The sequence below is a fragment of the Neovison vison genome, chromosome 1 (genome assembly GCF_020171115.1).
Source record: "Neovison vison isolate M4711 chromosome 1, ASM_NN_V1, whole genome shotgun sequence".
Lineage (NCBI taxonomy): Eukaryota > Metazoa > Chordata > Mammalia > Carnivora > Mustelidae > Neogale > Neogale vison.
Genome location: NC_058091.1, coordinates 12730310 through 12750467, shown reverse-complemented (window position 1 = coordinate 12750467; position 20158 = coordinate 12730310). Strand labels below are relative to the sequence as shown.

Genomic DNA, 20158 nt, shown 5'->3' with positions numbered 1-20158 from the left:
TAGAAAGGATATTATATCCTAACCATAGGGAGTTGAACCCAGATGGAACATTCGGAAAATCAATCAATATAAATCATCATATTAACAGAATAAAGAGAGAACCATATGATCATTTCAATAGATGCAGAAATGTATATGCCAAAATTCAAAACCCATTTGTGATTAAAAACACAAAAGACCTCCAAGCATGCAAGTTACAGAAGGGAACTTCATCTCATAAAAGGCCATCTATGAAAAATACTTAGAGTTAATATCATATTTATGGTAAAATACTAAGTACTTCCCTATCGTTAGGAATAAAGCAAAAGATAGACCATCTCACTACAGTGATAGTACAATAAAGAAGAAAACAAAATAAAAGACTTAAAGACTCAGAAAGGAAAAGATGTAACTGCCTCCTAAAGAAAATCTAAACATTGTTAAGAAAATACTAAGCAATCCATGTAGAAAATCCTAATAAATCTTCTTTTAAAAAAAATCTTAGAAGTAATCAGTAAATTTAGCATGCTCACAGCATAAAAGATTAATCTAAAAAATTCTATTGTATTTCTATCTAGTAGCAAAAAATTGAGAAATAACATTTTAAAAACAGTCCCCGGGGCACCTGAGTGGCTCAGTGGCTTAAAGCCTCTGCCTTTGGCTCAGGTCATGATCCCGGAATCCTGGGATCAAACCCTGCCTCAGGCTCTCTGCTCAGCAGGGAGCCTGTTTCCCCCTCTCTCTCTGCCTGCCTCGCTGCCTACTTGTGATCTCTGCCTGTCAAATAAATAAAATAAAATCTTAAAATATATATATATACATATATATGTATGTATATATAAACAGTCCCCTTTATAATATCATCAAAGAATAATTAGGGATAATTTTAACAAAAGCCTGTAAGATCTCTAAACTGAAAACTACTATGAGTTGCTGAGAGAAGATCATATATTATGATTATGGATAAGAAGACTTAATACTATTCAGATGCCAATTCTCCCCAGACTGGCCAGTATGGTCAATTCATTCCCAATGAAAATCATAGCAAGCTATTTCTGTAGAAATTGACAAGCTGATTCTAAAATTTTTGTGGAAATGCAAAGGGCCTATGGTAAAAAAAAAAATTAAAAATAAAAAAAACAATTTTGAAAAAGAAAAGAAAGGTAGAGGATTCATAGTACTTAATGTCAAAACTTACTATAAAGCTAGAGAATCCAGACAGTGTGTCATTGGTGCAAGAAAAGATAAATAGATCACTGATATGAAATAGAGAATCCAGAATAAACTCATGCATCAGTGAATTTATTTTCAACAAAGTAATTCAAAGGAAAATGAAAGTGTGTTTTTTTTTCTTTTTTTTACCTCAAACAGATCTGGGAATTCGGATACTTATATGAGAAAAAGTAAATATCAACTTCTACTCATTCTATAAGCAAGACTTAATTTGAAATGCCTTATACATCCAAAGTGACAGCTATGACAGTAATGTTTCCAGATGAAAACATAGGATAATCCTTCACAGCCTCAGAGTAAGCAAAGATTTTTTAGATGTGACACAAACAGCACAAAATATAAAATAATCTGATAAACTAGATGAAATAAAAAATAAAACTGTTCATCAAGACTTCTTAAAATAAAAAAGTAATTGATAGGCCAGGAGAAAATATTCATAATAAATATATGTAACAAAAAGATTGCATCCAGAATATATAAAAAGTCTAAGAAATAAATAGCCAAAAAAGGTGAAAAAGCCAATTAAAAACAAAAAATAAAGCTTGAACAAAACCTTCGCCAAGAAAAAAAAAGTATAAATAACTAATAAGCACATGAGAACATGTTCAACATTTCATCAAGGAAACACAAATTTTACTTTTAAAAGGATAACTAAAATCAAAAGAACTAACAACACTGAATATTGGAGAATATATAGCTCAATGATGACACTCAGTATTGCTGCTGGATTTTAAGATAAGACAGACACTTTGGAAAATGTTTTACTATACCTACCTTACCAATTCCACTCTAAGTAATTACTCAAAAAGAAAAACTAAATGTTCTCAAAGCTGCTCACTGAAACTTAACTATAATAACAAAAATCTGGAAAAACTCAAATATTCATCAAGAAAATAATAGTTAAACACATTACCATATATCCAAACAATGTAATTATATTCAGCAACAAAAAAGGACGAAGTGCTGACACACAAAACAACATGAAGCATCTTAGGAACACATAAGAGTACCTGCTATATGATTCCAGCTATAGGAAGTTCAAGGTCAGAGGAAAACCAATCTATAGTGATAAAAAATCAGAGCAGTGGTTGCCTATAGTGGATGGAAATTTACAGGAAGGAGGTTAAGGAAACATCTGGAATATTAGAAAAACTCTACTTCTGAGTGGAATGGTGGTTATATGGGTATATCCATTCCTAAAATCTAAAATTGTACACTTAATAAGGAACTGCTCAAAAAACCAAAAGTATAGAGACATGTCCAAGGGGTACATTAGCCAATCTGAAAAGCCAATCTACCAAAACTAGAACAATTTCAACAACAAAATAAATAACATAGTATTGAATTCTAACCAAAGATATAAAGGAGTATCCATTAGTCCTTACTGATATAAACAAAAGACTGAATAATAAATAAAAAAGAAACAAGTCCTTATGACAGAAAAATTCCCAATAATATGCATAGATACTTTCCCCTCCAGGAAGTGAAACAATTAGCTTCCAAATACGTGAGTATGAAAAAAGAAAAATAGTAACTCCTGATCTGGTCCATCACCCTCACTGTGCATATGAAAACTCAAATTCATGTGTAATGAGTCAGAATTAAATGGAAAATAAATGACTTTCCCAAAATCGATTCCTCTTCAATACTTCAATACTCTTCCCGATAGCATATAATCCAAAACTCTTCCCGATAGCATAAAATCCAGTGGTTATTTAACTATCTACAACCTGAAAGGGCCAGTTTATCTTTTTAATTCTAACCCATCCTAGAAGATACTTCTATAAAGCACAAAATTAATTACCAGAAAAATAAAATTTTAAAAAGACACACAAACTACAAGAACTCAAATTTTTACTACTAGATGTAATAGACACAAAATTCTTTTTTTATTTTTTTTTTAAGATTTTATTTGACAGACAGAGATCACAAGTAGGCAGAAAGGCAGGCAGAGAGAGAGGAGGAAACAGGGCCCCTGCTGAGCAGAGAGGCTGATGTGGGGCTCAATCCCAGGACCCTGGGATCATGACCTGAGCTGAAGGCAGATGCTTTAACTCACTGAGCCACCCAGGCACCCCTAGACACAAAATTCTTATACTGAATTGGTACAAAGTTTCTAAAGTTACTCTCAATTTCTAAATTTATTTCATTGTGGACCAGTAAGTTTGTGAACTAGCATGATCTATAGACCACATTTTGAGTAGTAATTATAAAGTTAGCAAAGTAACAGAAATAAGAATTCGCTCATTTATTCGTTCAATAAATGCATGTCAAATTCTTACTGTGCATTGAGCATTGCTACAGGCAATAAGGAATTGATGTGAATACGATCTACAACATCCCTAATCTCTTAAAGTTTATAATCTAGTGAAAAAACAAAGATTAAAAAAAAGCCTAATAATTAAATCATCTGGGGGAGATTTCAGAAAGTAAAAGTATCAGAAAGTATCAGAGACAAAGCGATAGAAAAATGTGATAGTATCTGGGTGGCTCTTTTGGATTGAGGATCAGAGAAAACTTCTCTAAAGAGCTGACATTTAACTAAGATCTAAATGACTAAAAAATCTGTCATGTGAAGTCCAAGAGGAAGAGTTCTACAGGTAGAGAGAACAGTAGCCCAAACCCCTCATAAGTACATGTATTTCCTATCAACATACAATAACAGATATGGGATTTATCCTCTTTCCTGAAGGAAAAAAAAAAAAAACCTACAAAAATGCATAAACTATAGAAACAATGACTCTCCTGGCATTGGAAGTCAGGAAATGTAGAATAGTGATCCCTGAGAGATAGGAAACAAATAAGGTAAGTCTCAACATCACTTGATCATTTGAGTTTAGTGCGTTGAGAAAGCTTTCAGTCCCCAAAGAAGTGTTGGGGACCCTAGGCAGAGTGTAAACATCTTTCTGGATTTTCTCAACTCAGAAAGTTGAGAACTCAAAGTTGAGAAACCTCAGAAAGACCTCTTTGCTGGGGACACCAAAGAAATCAGAGTTCACAGGACAGAGGAACAGAAAAAAGAGCTATATAGAAAAAGACTTCCAGATATTTGCTGAAGATCTCCTTTAAGTACTCGCCAACAAGGAGATAAAATAAAATAAAATATAAACTCATCTAATCACAAAGAAGACAGAATAAGAGGAAAAGGAACAAAAAGTCAACATGACAAATAGAAAGTAAATAGCAGTATGGTAGGTTTACAACCAAACATATAAATAATTGATGTAAATGCTCTGATACTTCAATAAAAGACAGAGATTGCCAAATTGGATATAAAAAAGCAATATCCGACTATGTGTCATACAAGAAATGCATCAAAAATAAGGACACAAGTATGCTAAGGATAGAATAGAAAAAGATAAACCAAAACAAAATCAAAAGAAAGCTATATTAATATCAGAAAAATTAAAGTTAGCACAAAGTATATTAGCTGGATACAGAGCAGCCTTTCATAAAGGGGTCAGTTCATCAAGAAAATCTAAAGAGGGAGGAGCAAGATGGCAGAGGAGTAGGAGACCTAAATATCATCAGGTCCCAAGAGTTCAGCTAGGTAGTTATCAAACCATTCTGAATACCTACAAACTAAACAGGAGATAGAAGAGAAGAGCAGCAATTCTAGGAATACAAATTGACCACTTTCCAGAAGGTAGGACATGCGGAGAAGTGAATCCAAGGTGATTTACAGGAAGAGAGACCATGGGAGGAGGGGCTATATCCCAGGAAGTGGTAGAGCAGTGGAGCACAAAATGGAACTTTTAGAAGTCTGCTGCACTAAGGGACATTGCTCCAGAGTCTCAGCGGGGGGAGGACCCCTCACAGGGACAGTGTGGTCTCAGGACTCATGGGGTCACAAAAAGACCAGGGGACTCTAAGTGCAGCAGGGTTCCCAGGTATCAGAGCAGGAAAACTAACCACAGAAACAGAGCAAAGGAGGGGGATTTCAGCTTGAGATTACCTTAAACTGTGATCTGTGGCACAGTTGAGCCACTGCTCTTTGAGCAGGGACCCCACAAGTGGCAGAACTGGGGAGACTCCCCTTCCTCCTCCAGGAGGAGCAGTGTGGGAGTGCGCGCAGGAATCTGCTGGGTTTGGAGACTCCAAATGGGGCCATGTACTAGAGATAGAAATGTTCAGTCACAGGCCCGATGAGGATGGAGTGTGACCAGAGACCAGGGAGACAGGTGTGATTGACGGCGTTTTTCTTAGGGTACACTGAGGAGTGGGGCCCTGAGTTCTCTGCTTCTATGGTCCTGGAGACTGGGAGACCACCATTTTCATTTCCGTCCTCCAAAGTGGTACAGAAAGCATTTAGGGAACAAAAGCTACCAAGAGCAAACCCGAGCAGATTACTTAATATGGCCCCTGGCAAGGGTGGTGCAATTCCACCTCCGGCAAAGACATTTGAGAATCACTGCAACAGGCCCCTCCCCCAGAAGATCAGCAAGACATCCAGCCAAGGCCAAATTCATCGATCAGTGAGAACTGAGGAATTCCAGAGCTAGGGGAAAGCAACACAGAATACATGGCTTTTTTCCCCATGGAAAATCTATCAAAATTAATTTTTTTTATTTTATTTTTTCTTACTCTTTTTTTTAATTTTTCCTCTTTTTTACTTTAATGTTTTTTAACTATTTTATCTTATCAATACCTCTTTAAAATCCTTTTAAATTTTCATTGTTATAGTCATATTTTATCTGTTCATTGCATTTAACAATTTCCCTAATTTGGCAAAAGGAACAAGCATCACAGAGAACCCCTCCTCAAAATCAAGAAAAACAGGGCCATACTCCATCATCTAATAGTAAAACTTACAAGTCTCAGCAACAAAAAGAAAATCCTGAAAGCAGCTTGGGACAAGAGATTTGTAACATAAAATGGTAGAAATATTAGATTGGCAGCAGACCTCTCCACAGAGACCTGGCAGGCCAGGAAGGACTTGCATGATATATTCAGAGCACTAAATGAGAAAAATATGCAGCCAAGAATACTATATCCAGCTAGAATGTCATTAAAAATAGGAGAGATAAAAAGCATCTGGGACAAACAAAAACTAAAAAAATTTGTAAACACCAAAACAGCCCTACAGGAAATACTGAAATAAGTGCTCTAAGCAAAGAGAAACCCTAAAAGTAACAGACCAGAAAGTAACAGTCACCTTACAGGCAATACAGTGGCACTAAATTCATATCTTTCAATAGTTATCCTGAATGTAAATGAGCTAAATGCCCCAATTAAAAGATACGGGGTATCAGAATGGGGAAAAAAAAAAAAATACAAGACCCATCAATATGCTGTCTACAAGAAACTAATTTTAGACCCAAAGATACCTCCAGATTTAAAGTGAGGGGTTGGAAAAAAATTTACCATGCTAACGGACATAAAAAGAAAGCTGGGGTAGTAATCCTTATATCAGATAAATTAGATTTTAAGCCAAAAACTATAATAAGATATGAGCAAAGACACTATATTATACTTAAGGGCCTCTCCAACAAGAAAATCTAACAATTTTAAACATCTATCCCCTAACATCAGAGTTACCAATTATAGAAACCAATTAATAATAAAATCAAAGAAACACATCAACAATAATACAATAATAGTAGGGAACTTGAACACCCCCTTCACTGAAATGGACAGATCAGCTAAGCAAAAGATCAACAAGGAAATAAAGGCTTTAAATAACAAACTGGACCAGATGGACATCACAGATGTATTCAGAACATTCCATCCCAAAACAACAGAGTACACATTCTTCTCTAGTGCACATGGAACATTCTCCAGAATTGATCACATCCTGGGTCACAGATCAGGTCTCAAATGTACCAAAAGATTGGGATCATTCCCTGCATATTTTCAGACCACAATGCTCTGAAACTAAAACTCAATCACAAGAGAAAAGTTGGAAAGAACCCAAATACATGGAAGCTAAAAACATCCTACTAAAGAATAAACAGTTCAATGAGGAAATTAAAGAAAAATTTAAAAATTTCAGGAAAACAAATGAAAATGAGAACACAACTGTTCAAAATCTTTGGGATACAGCAAAGATGGTCCTGAGAGGAAAGTATATAGCAATACAAGCCTTTCTCAAGAAAAAGAAAGGTGTCAAGCACACAAAGTAACCCTACACCTAAAGGAGCTGAAGAAAGAACAGCAAAGAAAGCCTAAGCCCAGCAGGAGAAGAGAAATAATAAATACCAGAGCAGAAGTCAATGAAACAGGAACCAAAAGAACAGTAGAACAGATCAATGGAACTAGGAGCTGGTTCTTTAAAAGAATTAATTAGATTGATAAACTCCTGGCCAGACTTATCAAAAGGAAAAGAGAAAGGAACCAAATTAATAAAATCATGAATGAAAGAGGAGAGATCACAACTGAAACCAAAGAAATACAAACAATTATAAGAACATATTATAAGCAACTATACACCAACAAATTTGACAATCTAAAAGAAATGGATGTATTCCTAGAGACATAAACTAACAAAACTGAACCAGGAATTTAAAAAAAATAAAACAAAACAAACAAAGAAACAAACAAAAAACCTGAATAGATCCATTACCAGTAAGGAGATTGAAGCAGTCATCAAAAATCTCCCAAAAAACAAGAGCCCAGGGCCAGATAGCTTCCCATGGGAATTCTACCAAACATTTAAAGAAGAATTAATACCTATTCTCCTAAAACTCTTCCAAAAAATAGAAATGGAAAGAACATTTCCAAAAAAAAAAAAAGTTGGTGACATCACAATTCCAGACTTCAAGCTCTATTACAAAGCTGCAGTCATCAAGACAGTATGGTACTGGCAGAAAAACAGACACATATTTCAATGGAACAGAATAGAGCGCCAGAAGTGGACCCCTCAACTCTCTGGTCAACTAATCTTTGACAAAGCAGGAAAGAACATCCAGTAGAAAAAAGACAGTCTCTTCCACAAATGGTGTTGGGAAAATTGGACAGCCACATGCAGAAGAATGAAACTGGAACATTTCCTTACACCACACAAAAAAATAGACTCCAAATGGACTAAAGACCTCAATGTGAGACAGAAATCCATCAAAATCCTTGAGGAGAACACAGGCAGCAACCTCTTCAACCTCAGTCACAACAAACTCTTCCAAGAAACATCACCAAAGGCAAGGGAATCTAGGGCAAAAATGAATTATTGGGACTTCATCAAGATCAAAAGCTTTTGCACAGCAAAGGAAACAGTCAACAAAACCAAAAGACAACTAACAGAGTGGGAGAATATATTGGCAAATGACATATCAGATAAAGGGCTAGTATCCAAAATCTATAAAGAGTTTATCAAAGTCAACACCCAAAGAATAACCAATCAAGAAACAGGCAGAAGACATAAACAGACATTTCTGCAAAGAAGACATCCAAGTGGCCAACAGACACATGAGAAAGTGCTCCACATCACTTGGCATCAGGGAAATACAAATCAAAACCACAGTGAGATACCACCTCACACCAGTCAGAATGGTTAAAATTAGCAAGTCAGGAAACAACAGATTTCGCCAAAGATGCAGAAAAAGGGGAACGCTCCTATGCTGTTGGTGGGAATGCAAGCTGGTGTAGCCACTCTGGAAAACAGTATGGCGGTTCCTCAAAGAGTTGAAAATAGAGCTACTCTACAACCCAGCAATTGTACTACTGTGTATTTACCCTAAAGATACAAATGTAGTGATCTGAAGGGGCACGTGTACCTGAATGTTTACAGCAGCAATGTCCACAATGGCCAAACTATGGAAAGAACCTAGATGTCCATCAACAGATGAATGGATAAAGATGTGGTATATATATATATATATATATATGCAATGGAATACTAGGCAGCCAAAAAAAAAAAAAAAAACAACTAAATCTTTCCATTTGCAATGACATGGATGAAACTAGAGGGTATTAATGCTAAGCAAAATAAGTCAATCAGAGAAAGACAATTATCATATGGCATCTCTGATATGAGGAATTTGAGAGGCAGGGCAGGAGGTCGTGGCAGGTAGGGGTGGAAAAAACAAAACAATATGGGATTGGGAGAAAGACAAACTATAAGAGACTCTTAATCTCACAAAACAAACTGAGGGTTGCTGGGGGGTGGAGAGGTAGGGAGAGGGTGCTTGGGTTAAGGACATTGGGGAGGGTATGTGCTATGGTGAGTGCTGTGAAATGTGTAAGCCTGATGATTCACAGACTTACATCCCTGGGGCAAATAATACATTATATGTTAATTTTTAAAAGGTCTAAAAATGCAAGATGTTTATACAGCTAATAACAGAATTTCAAAATAAAGGTAGCAAAAACTGATAAAAAACTGCCAGAAAAAATGAAAACTCACCTTACCATGAGACTTCACTGTTCTCTTTCCTGCCACCAGTGATACATTTGTTACAATTGATGAACCTACATTGACACCTCGTTATCATCCAAAGTCCACATTTCCCATGACAGGTAACTCTCGGTATTATACATTGTATGGGTTTTGAAAAATCAGTAATGTTGTGTATCTACTAGAATAGTAACATACAGAATATTTTCAGTGCCCTAAATATCCTCTCCCTCCCCTCAATCCATCAACCTCTGTGTGTTTTACTGTCTCCATAATTTTTCTTTTTCCAGAATGTCATACAGTTGTAGCCCATTCAAATTGGCTTCTTTCACTTAGAAGATTCATTAAATGTCCTCCATGTTTTTTCATGGGTTGATAACTCATTTCTGTTTAACACCTCATAATATTCCATGGTCTGGACGTGCCAGTTTGTTTATCCATTCCTCTCTTAAGGAAATCTTGGTTCCTTCCAAGTTTTGGCAACTATGCTGCCAAATATCTACAAACATCTATTGTGCAGCTAGTAAGTTTTCAGCTCCTTTTAATTATAAGGGAGTGCAATTGAAAAATAGTATGGCAAGGATAGATTTTGTTCTGTAAGAAACCACTGAAATGTCTTTCAAAATAACTGTGCTCTTTTTCAATCCCATCATCAATGTATGGAAGTTCCTTTTGCCCTACTTCCCCTCTGGCATTTGGCGCTGTCAGTGTTGTAGATTTGGGCCATTCTAATAGGTTGTTCTAATTTGCATTTCACTAACAAGGTAAGATGTTGAGCATCTTTCATATGTGTATTTGTTCTGTATCTTTGGTGAGGTCTCTGTACAAATACTTTGCCCATTTTTTTAAAGATTTTATCTATTTTTTAGACAGAGAGATCTATCATGAGTAGACAGAGAGGCAGGCAGAGAGAGGTGGGGTGCAGGCTCCCCACTGAGCAGAGAGCCTGAAGCGGGGCTCCATCCCAGGCCCCTGAGATCACGACCCAAGCCAAAGGTTTGAGCCACCCAGGCACCTCTGTTTTGCCCATTTTTTAATCATGTTATTTGTTTTCTTTTTTTGTTGAGTTTTAAGAATTCCTTGTGTATTTTGGATAGCAGTCCTTTATCAGATATGCCTTTGCAAATATTTTTCCAAATCTGTGGCTTATCTTCTCATTCTCTGGCAATGATTATATTTTAATGCAGCACATTTTAACACTAGCTGTGCCTTCCATTCACCAAACCTAACTAGGTACATGTTGAAAAATATTTAAGATAAAAATAAAAAATAGTATCAGGAATACAAAATAACAAAATACACCAACATGTACTGTCATCCAAGCATTAGCTGCTCTCCATAAATCCAATTAGACTTTAAGAAAATTAACAAAATAAATTCTGTTGATGTTGTTTTTCATGAGTCAGATTTTTCCATATGATTGGAGGTACCTCCAAGATCATGAAGTGAAGAGTAATAGAAAGATAATAAGGATGGAAATGGAATTATATTGTTTGATATATTGCTCCCTGTGATCATCACTGTTACAGCATTTAAAAATTACAGAAACTTTTAAGTTTTCCTTTGTGGAAATGGTTGTTTGTTTTACTTATTGGGAGTGATGTGAGGAGTCAATTTTAAATAACACACCCTTGTTATTCCAACCTACACAGCTGAAGTTGTTAAACTGAAAGAAATGAAGGTTTCCAGTCTTCAGATAAAGTCAAAAATGTCAAAATCTTGCCTGTCAGGTCATCTTCCTCACTCTTCACTATCTACTTTTATAAGTTTGGAATTTTCCTTAATAACAAAGTTAATTTTTTTAAATGAATGCTTAAATACATTAAAATTTAGCAATGTGGCTTAATCAACTGATGAGCCATTTTAAAAACATCTATTAAAGCCAACTTTTATCAAATTCAATTTGAGGTGAGTCAAAAACTTGAGTCTATAAAATAATAAAACTATTAGAAGCAAATTAGGAGAATTTATTTCCTTTTGGAGATTAGAAAGCTTTCCTAAGCAATACACGAAACCCAAATTCCAGAAAGATTAGTGAATATGACTACATAAAAAATGGTTTTTTTCTGCACAGAAAAAAAAAATACCATAAAAAGTCAAAAGACAAATGATCAACTGGGAAAAATATTTCAACACATACAACAATGAGCTCATTTCCTTCATATATAAAGACCTCTTACAAGTCAGTTATAAAAGAACATTAAATCAATAGAAAAATTGACAAAGAACTTAGAAGCAATTCATAGAAAAGAAACACAAATGGTTTATAACATATGAAATCATGAAGAAATAAAAACAAAATGTCAATGTTATATAATTTTTCATTTATTGGAAGAAATTCTTAAAATCTATGTCATTTAGATAATTAATTGAATAAAATCAACATTAAAACAATCTATATAGTGTGCCTCTACCTATTCAAAAACAACCATATATATAAATGTATATGTGTATATATACACACATATATGTATATATGTTTAGATATGCATAGAACATTCTAGAAAAACATTATGCGAATGGGTTACCATGGTTTCTTCTATGATGGGAGTCTGGAAGTAAACATAGTCTGGAAGAGTAAACATAACTTTTTATCCTGTGTTCTTTCATAATGTTTAAATTTTTAAATGAATGTCTGCATTACCTTATCAATAAAGAATGACTAGTTAATAAAATAAACTATTTTATTCAACAAATATCTACATTGGCTCTGTGCCAATCACTCTTTTTTTTTTTTTTTAAAGATTTTATTTATTTATTTGACAGAGAGAAATTACAAGTAGATGGAGAGGCAGGCAGAGAGAGAGAGAGAGAGAGGGAAGCAGGCTCTCTGCTTAGCAGAGAGCCCGATGCGGGACTCGATCCCAGGACCCTGAGATCATGACCTGAGCCGAAGGCAGCGGCTCAACCCACTGAGCCACCCAGGCGCCCCGACCAATCACTCTTTTAAGCACAGGGAATACAGATAGTGGGCAACAAACGTGACTCTCTGTCCTCAGAGCGCTAACATGCTCCTGGGGAGAGGATAATAAAAGTTTCTAATGAATTCTGTTCCGTAATTTTGACTGCAACTTCATGAATGTTTCTTCCCTTTTCTTAATTTAAGTGAATATACTTAGTTTCATATAAAGTAGTTGCTATAGTTTCTTACTGACACAGCTGTCATAATCATAATTTGGATGGGCTTTGCTGAGTTAGAAGAAGCAAGACAAGGTTCATCCTATATGCCTCCATATGTATTCATATCATTTAATAATTTTGCTCTCCTTGCAACAAAACATTGCTGATTCTCTGCCTTTGTTTTATGGTTTACCTATTGAGAGAATTAAGAAGCTTCTCCTTCTCTTACCAGTTAATTCATTTTTTAGGATTTAAATCTAACAAAGAAGATTCAGAACAAAAACAATTCCAGAGTCACTTACTGTTCTCATTTCCATTGCATTCCCATATCTTTTCCCCTGGATATGGAAGAATGGGGCCAACAAAGTGTGAAATTACAGCTGTTATGACTGTTTAACTTGCAAATCAAAAACAAAAACAAAAACAAAGCATATTTTGGTTGAAGGGTGGAGTAAGGTAAAAAACAGTATTTCTAAAGTATAGTTAATCAGCCATAGGCTTGCTCAGTTCTGCCAGGAAGGTGTTCCTTGCCCAATAAATTGGGGAAAGCTGCTTATTAAATTCCCTTACAATTAGGAGTGCCTGGGTGACTCAGTTGGTTAAGCCTCCAACTCATGGTTTCAGCACAGGTCCTGAACTCACTGGTGGTGGGATGAGACCCGTTTTGAGCTCCTCACTCAGTGAGGAGTCTGCTTGAAAGATTCTCTCCCTCTGCCCCTCCCCCTACTCACTCTTTCTTTCTCTCTCTCTCTTTCTAAAAATGGATAGATAAATCTTAAAAAAAAAAAATCCCCACAATTAAAATTTTTCTCTACATTGGAGATTTACAAGGCATGTCAGCATCTTATGAGTGAGTTGGACAGTCAGGTAGTCAAGGCCAGGGTCCCCAACAGGAAGGTATGGAGTCAAGACAGTCAAGACCAAACAGCACTGACATCCTGTTTTACAGCTTTGACAGACCACATCAACATTCTGATTTGCAGCCTTTCCAGAAGTGACTTCTGCAAAACGTTCTAAAAATAAGACAATTAACCACAAGGTATTCATCCTTATCACAAGCAAGGGGCAATTAAGACAGAAGTCCCCAGATGTCAGCCCAAAAAGACCATCAGCACGTAGACATTAACCAAAGAGGTAGACAGATACGTGACCAGAGCCCTGATTGGCACGACTCAGCACACCCTGATTGCTTAAGATAGTTCCGCAAAAGCACTCATAAAAATCCCAGAACTTGGAAACTCCTGGGGCAACCCTCTCGGGCCTCCCTCCCTCTCTGGGAGCTTTGTGCTATTGCTCAATAAACCTTCCTCTGCTGCCCACCACTCTTCATCCGGTCCACCTCTTCGTTCTTTGAAGCGGCGTGACCAAGAACTACAGGCACTAAAGGCAGAGAATTCTTGGAACAAGCTTATCAGTGGCCCTACACAAAATCCTTCGTGAAGAAGTTTGCCTAACCTGGGAGCCTCTCTTTCTTCCCCTCTTCCCTCTGCCACCAGTTAGCACTGTGACCTCACTGAAGACTCCCATGTTCTCCAGTCTCAGGTTCTTCTGTCTGAAATATGAGTTGATGCCAGATGATATCTGAGGTTCCCATGCTACTTTATTATGCTAGATTCTTGATTTCACCTTAGAAAAATGAAGCAACTTAAGCCTTCAATGCTGTTGAATGATTCAAAACACAGTCAAGTAAATAATAATCTGGTTAGGGAATTCCAAAATATGCTTTATGATTGACTAACATGATACGGAGTGATATTCAGCCTAAAACAGTGATTGGCTTATTATAAATACCCAGGAAAAATATTTTAAATCTCTTTTCAAGGCTACTAAGCATAAATCTTAGAAGACTACAAAAAGAAACAATCTTCAATACCAAACTGTGCAAAAAGGAATTGGTTTAGGTTCTAATTTTTCTGGGAAATAGGAAAAAGTTTGAAGTTACCTCCTTGTAAAATGACTAAGAATAACATTTTTAACTATTCACACGACTTCCTAGATTGCTCATGCAAAAAAGAAAATGGGGTATTTCTTACCTGAATCTCTACCTATTTGACCATTAAACAGTCCCACACCAGCTTTTGTTATGGTCCAAAGTCTCCAAAGGCTGAGGAAGCAAATGAGGAAAACTATAGATTTCCTGACAACTCTATGTTAATTAAGAGATCTCTTGACATCAGGGGAACGTATAGTCTCAGGTCAAATCAGGACCAGTTTCAATTTTAAATCCTTGTTTTCCTCTCAGCAAACTCCAGAGCACTTTCTGGCCCCGATCCGGAATTCCATGCTGTTAAAATTTCTTATTAGCTCCTAGCTAACCCGAAACTTCCACCTGCACTACATACCTCTGTTGCAAGGACTCTGAAGCAGGCTTCATGGGGACAAGGGGATGGTGGCTCTTGTTCCCCGGACAAGAAGAAAATGAAAAGACTAAGTATGTGTGGGGTGGGAATAACTGAAATCCCATATTGCCTACCAGAATAGAATACTTCCTCATAGGGATAATCTTGCCTGATACAACACAACAATAACCAATAACAACAAAGGCAGAATCCATTTTTTTTAAAGTATGGGATAAAAGAGATCCAATTCACACCACTCTCTCAAAACAAAATAGGATGGGAAACAACCTTCCTTTTAACAGAATACCAACAGTACTTTTAAAAGTATAGCCTCTCCTTCAACTAACCCTTGGCCCAAGAAAGTTCTACTGGTTGCGACTCTAAAACCAGCCCAAGAATTTTCTCTGACAGGGCCCCTCATGAGTATGTTCAGACATGGAACCAGAATTCTACGTGATGATTACCTCTTCTACATGATGATTACCTCTTAACTTTTATCACTACACATTGCTTCCAGTACTTCCTGGGGCAAAAACAGCCTTGCTTAGTCCTAAAGTTTGACTCAGCATTTTCTAGTCTATTAGCTAAAGGTGAACCTTAATAAAGGAATCTTATTTCCATATGGAAATGACACAGTTCCCATCAAGAATATTCTGCTACTATTTCGTTAATTCACATTTAGACAAATGCAACTAAGAAATCAGGGACCATGACATTTTCCTACTACATACCCTGAAAGACATTTGGCCTATGGATAACTTTTTAGAAGCAAATGCAACTTCTGATGAAAGCCTGTGAATAACAAATACTTACCTGAGAGTCTAAACTTAATAAATCAAGAAACTAAAATTGGTTGTTTGGGGTATATATTTAAAATCTTTCTGGGAAACCTGGGTGGCTCAGTCAGTTAAGCTCCAGCTCTTGATTTTGGCTCAGGTCATGATTTCAGGGTGGTGAGATCTAACCCTGCATGGGGTTCCTCATTCAGTAGGGAGTCTGCTTAAGATTCTCCCTCTCCCTCTGCCCCTGCCCCCACCCCACTCTCCCTCTCTCTCTCAAATAAGTAAAGAAATCTTTAAAAGTAAATAACAAAAAATAAAAATGAAAATTTTCGGATTTAAATATCTTGAAAAAGTTTGAAGAGATTCTCTCCTTCAAAGACTCAAGCATTTTGTAGAGGTTCTGCTTGAATTCCCATCTCTTCTACGCCAATTAAGAGTGTCCTTCTCCACTTCCATCTTATGCAGACTTCCAAATCACAGAGAAACTGCCAGATAGAAAGTCAGCAAAAATACCTTCTGAGACTAAAAGGAGTTGTCAATGAGGGAGACACAAGAGAGAAAGGGAGCCTGAGTAGGGTTCTCTGTTGTAAGGGTGCATTACAGGATCTGGAAATGCTGTCAGTAAAGAGATGTGTAATTAGGATGTCTTCAAAATGCAAATTCTGGATATTCAGCTGACTCTGAAGCAGGCTTCATGGGGACAAGGGGATGGTGGTTAGGGAGACTTGGAAGAAACTTCCTGTGATGGAAAAGCCAGTATTAACTCCTACCTGTGCAAACACAGGTCTTTATCCTATCCAAGGACAGCAAAACTAGATGGGCTTCATTTCCTGATGGTCTTCAGAGTGTTACTGAAACTAAAGTCATGGGCTACATCCTCACACAGCCAATTCATTTCAATTTTTCCTCTGTCACAGACCATACCCTCAACCTGGACAGCTTGTGCATGCAAAGCCTTGACAAAGAAAGAGTTTTAGAAGAGTGGAAGGATGAAATAAAGTAAATCTACCATCTTCCTACTCAAAGAACAATATCTCACTATCTAGAAAGACATTTTATTTTTTTATTTTTTTAAGATTTTATTTATTTATTACACAGAGAGAGATCACAAGTAGATAGAGAGGCAGGCAAAGAGAGACAGAGGGAAGCAGGTTCACTGCTGAGCAGAGAGCCTGATGCAGGACTCGATCTCAGTACCCTGAGATCATGACCTGAGCCAGAGGCAGCAGCTTAACTCACTGAGCCACCCAGGCACCCAAAAGACATTTTAAATGAGAAGAGTTGAAAAACCCTTAAAAAATAAATGATGCAGCCCTTATATTCAGCCGTTAATATTTAGGGGATCTGGATCAGGATTTATCAGCTCAAGGCTCCACATGCAGGCCAGCTGGTTTGGCAATCTGACTTAGTGCTCACTTGGAAAAATCTGAATGGCTAATTCTCACGTTGATGTTACTAACTCATAACAACTTAAAGACCTTTCTCTTCCAAGAATGGGTTAATGTTAACCCAGATTTCACAGTGAAGAACATCTAGGATTCAAGAAATCTAGGCAGTGAACCGAACCTCACTTCCAAAAGGCTGTACACATTTGGGAAATCACAGAATCTGTTTGGGCCTCAGCTCCCTACCCATAAGGTGGCAGTGTTAGAGTAAACAGAGTCTAAATTCCCTCCTAGCTAAAGTGTGTTTAGCTATGCAGTAAGCATTAGCATCAAGCTTATGAGACAACCAGGCAAGTATAAGGCTGAGAACACATGCTTGATGGGATAACCCCAGCTAGGAGACAGTGAGGGGCAGAAGATGATTAGACTTGAACTCAGACTTCACCTTGATGTTAAATCAGTAGAGACAACTTATTGATAAAAGCCATGCAATAGAATTCTCCAAAGGGAAAAAACCTCCTGTAAGAGACAGCCAACTGGAGTTCAAGACTCAGCTCAGTCATTCACTAACAGCATGGCTTAGACACAACACTGAACCATTCTGAGCCTCAGTTTCCTCAATGGATGTGTTACTGTCTGCCCCAAGAACAGACAGTACAAAGTCTTTGTATCAATATAAGAAAATAAACACACACACTCAGTAGATTGTGAAGCAGTCACAGCTCAGAGCTTCCATGTGAACAAGTATTTAGGATTTAGTAGGAGGTCTCCCTATGATAGAATAGAACAAAAACAAAAGCAAACACAAAATTTAGAGAACTATTTTTGAGAAAGCAGCTTCCTACTTGCCTAATCCTAAAATACAGATCCCGAAATATCAATATGTGACATTTCTCTAGGCTCTTCAAAAGAATAGAGCAGATTTTCAATGGAAATATCTGCATAATAGAAAGACAGCTAAATGGCATATAAGACATTCAAGTAAGCCAAAGAATCACAGAATTTCTCCTTTGCACCAGGAGACTCAGCACAAGCTGAAGAGCCAAGCAAGGGGTAGAGCTCAACAGAGAAATTAGTCCAAGGTACCTGAATAATCATGAAAAGAAAGTACAGAAACTGGGGACAAGGGGAAGAAAAGATATTTGGCCACAACCAAGTTTACCTGGGGACTACTGACTGGGGAGAACAGGCATGGAAAGAGAGGAAAGTTTTTCTTACTTGGGGGACCAGTTGGCCAGGAAGAGAAGTATCAGACACCAAACCTAACTTGACCCAGGGACAGGCACAAGCACACAATATCAACGCATAATACAGTATGACTGGAGAAACATGCTGCTAACCCCTAAATGAGGGAAGACGAGAACTTAATGGCTTTTAAAAAAAAAAAACTATACCTCACCAAGTTCATTTTTTTTTTAACAACTCTCCATGAATTCTCAGAAAAGTCTAAGGAGAATATCCAGAGAATGCCGGGTAATAATTCGGTTTGAAGCATGACCATCAATGTCAGCGTGTATCCACCACCCTGCTAGCAAGAGGAAACTGAATGGGAAACCAGTTAGATCAAGACTGGAAAGATGGGTTTTCCAATCATTGTGTGAAACAACAGTTGTAGGAGAATTGAGGTCAGGGAACTTCCCAAGACAGAAACTCTACAGACAGCAAGACAGAGAACCAAAAAGTAAATCAGATCAGAGGCTATGGTTGACAGAGAGACTTAGGGAGAAATCAGAGAGAGAGAGAGAGAGAATAGGGCATTCAGGTAGAAGTGGTAGAAAATCCTGAGTCCTGAGCCCTACGGAAGTGATAATTGGACTATGTTACCAATCCTGAAAGACGCTGAATCCAGGAGGATGAGTACAGAGAAGCGCCCCAGACCTGACCCAAGTGGAGAGAGCAATGGTTAAGAAACATGAGCCCATGGGGTATAAACAGAGATACTTAATGCCCAACCACATCCAGAATTGAGAGGGGAAGCTCTTGCTAATTTGCTCTCAATGTAAAGCACACAGGAGTAAGTATTTAATGCAAAGTAGAAATGACCATATCCCATGTCTAGAATCCTGCTGTTAGGAAGAATACCAAAACTTGAAAGCAAAGTCGCCTCAGAGGGAATCCCCAAGGTCTACTTGCTCTGCTCACTTACTCAGCTTTGATAAATGCTCTGGTGTCTCTTTTCCTCATACTAGCTTGCTGGCTTCCCGGCTCAGGAATAGCTTGCGGTCTGGCGTTCCTCTCAAGGCAACGATTTGTACATAACTGTGGAATGTTTCCAAGTGTTCACAAAATAAAACTAAATGCTGCTCTTGTGCCTAGCTCAAACCTTGCTTGGCAATTCCCTCTCAAGTCCCCATTACCTACGCAAAAGCAGCTCTACTTGATTAATCAAGCTGAAAATCCGGCTGCAAAAAAACCTTGGTAGCTTGCATTCCAGCGTGAAATCTAGTTCTAGCTGGAAAACTTGGGCCACTTTGGACCAAGAGAGTTCAAGTTCAGATCCTTCTCTTTGACAGCTGGCTGTACCTAAGTCTAACCAAGAAAATATAGTTAATTCATATAAAGGAACTTAAAATGTAATCTTGTTCGTTCTCTGCAATGAAACACCTGGAAAATATTAGTTATTTGATAGGCATGTGGTGAATGTTGAATATTCAAAAAGGGTCTCCTATCACATTACGTGATTAACATTCATACTCACAAGTGAGACCAATTACGTGCCTTCTCTTTTTTGTGAAAATGGCAAGAGAGTTTGGGGTTTATGGTCCACAAAGAACCAGAAAACAAGGCTTTTAGCAAAATTTGCTTCAAGTGTTCAACAGGTAGAAAAAACGAGGTTGTTTTAACTGACCTGCACTTTAAGTGAATTAGTAAAATGTTCTTGTTGCAACCATTAATTTTCTAAAAGAACAGAATTTTCAAAAATGTTCAAGAGGGGCACCTGGGTGGCTCAGTGGGTTAAAGCCTCTGCCTTCAGCTCAGGTCATTATCCCA

The 20158-nt window shown here is 37.3% G+C and overlaps 1 protein-coding gene across 3 annotated transcripts in view; it reads right to left on the bottom strand.

Annotated features, from left to right (window-relative positions):
* The window catches only part of IPCEF1 (interaction protein for cytohesin exchange factors 1), a 178299-nt gene extending 158806 nt beyond the window's left edge, over window positions 1–19493 (bottom strand). For 2 of the 3 annotated variants that reach the window (XM_044243551.1, XM_044243560.1), the window contains exon 1: window positions 19314–19493. The gene's annotated coding sequence lies outside the window, so the exon portion shown is untranslated. The remainder of the gene's footprint in view (window positions 1–19313) is intronic. The other variant, XM_044243598.1, reaches the window with a different exon arrangement.
* Window positions 19494–20158: the final 665 nt, after the last annotated feature.